Source organism: Penaeus monodon, chromosome 31 (assembly GCF_015228065.2).
Source record: "Penaeus monodon isolate SGIC_2016 chromosome 31, NSTDA_Pmon_1, whole genome shotgun sequence".
Taxonomy (NCBI): Eukaryota; Metazoa; Arthropoda; class Malacostraca; order Decapoda; family Penaeidae; genus Penaeus; species Penaeus monodon.
This window is the reverse complement of record NC_051416.1, coordinates 31,486,943-31,488,622: the sequence shown is the minus strand read 5'-3', so window position 1 is coordinate 31,488,622 and position 1,680 is coordinate 31,486,943. Positions and strand designations below refer to the sequence as shown.

Below are 1,680 nucleotides of genomic sequence, written 5' to 3'. Positions count from 1 at the left end.
TTTAGGGGGAGGGGGGGGTGGGAAAAACAGAGGGGCTGGTGAAAAAAAGGGAAAAAGGGGTGGAAAGGACGGGGGGTTTTAAGGCAGAAAAAAAACATGTCCTGAATACTCCCAAATCCTTTAAAGAGATGAAGTTACACAACCTTCACATATAAGAAAGCTGCCCAACTGGTACAGAAGCACTCATTCTGTACTTCTAAATGTGAAGCTTAAAAATCCCTGGAATTCTACCTGGTTCAAACGTATTTAACTGCTCCAATTTGGGGAACGCCCTTTGGCTAGGGGGAAGCTCCCAAAAAAAAACCGAAAATAAAAGAAACATGCGTAAAAAATAAAAAACTGCTTTCCCCAAAAAACCCTTTTCCCTATAATCAATCCAGATAATGAAGTGCAAACGCGGGTGGGATATAAATATGATATAAATTTTTTCATCTATTTTCCCTTTTTTACTCCAAGATTTTCCCAAAAAAATTTTTCAATTTTTGCTATACATGCACAGTATCAAGGCGACCCCCAGCTCTGGGCCCGAGAATTTGAAGAGGAGGAAGAAGTAAACAACAACAACCTATAAAAAAACTTTGACAATGACCACGATAACAAAATAATTGCGATAACAGCATATATACATGATTTGATAATAAGTTATCTAACATGTGATCTAAAAAATCACCTATTACCACCTGTAAATGCTTTTTAACATTTTTGGGGGAACACAAGGCCGGGATCACTATTTCACTTTTTTTGGTTTGGAAGATTGTCTGGAATGTTTTTGGGCCGGGGGTTTCTACTAACTAACAACCTGAAAGAAAGTAATTTGTCAGAAAAGAAAGGCTCAGGGAAAATTTGTTCAAAGTCTTTTTTTTAAAAATGTGATGCGTTCTCTTAATTTCATATGCTTCCTTTTTAAACCAAATTTTAAGAATTCAATTCTTCTGTGCTGGAAATTACATATTTTTAACTAATACATTTTGAATCCAATCTTTGGACCTTTGAACTATCCACTCGTCTTTTTCCCTTCTTTCCATCAGGGCTTAATGGTGAAGATTGCCGACTTTGGAAAACCCAAGGGTGCAATGTGAGGCCCCCATCCTTGTACGCTGGGGGTTTCTGGTCGGTGTTGACCAAATGTCTGAGATTTCCCTCTGCTTCACATTCCTATTTATCTCATTCTCGTATTTCGTTCCTCTTCTTTTTTCTCTTTCCAGGGGGTAAAATCAACTCCCAGTGAAAAAATTACAGAAATTTTTTTTGGGGATAGTTATTAAACATCACAGCATTTTCCCCCCTTTTAAATCATCTTTTCCCTAATTCTCTACTAGAACCAAAACCCGAGCCCTCTATCAATTCTGCTGCATCAACCCGCCTCACGGGGCCTTCTGCAGCCCCTTTTAACTTCCCCGGCGATGTCCATAACCCTTCCATGGATGAAAGGGGACTACCAAAGTTTTTGGGAATTTTTGTGAAAAAAACCTCCCCAACCACCATGACTGAAGGCGGTACAAGGGCCACTTGTTTAAGGGCGGTGATGCTCTTTTTGCCTCTTCAACAAGGGGGTAGTACAGATAGGGGGGAAACTGCGACAAAACCCGGCAAAAGGAAATTTTCAATTTAGATGAGATAAAACAAATTACTCTTTTAAAACCCAAAACCCCTTTTACATTTAACCCATGCTCCGGGGGT

General features: G+C 39.4%; 1 pseudogene; it reads left to right on the top strand.

The window, feature by feature from the left end:
- The window catches only part of LOC119592954, a 78,168-nt pseudogene that overhangs the window by 33,133 nt on the left and 43,355 nt on the right, over window positions 1-1,680 (top strand).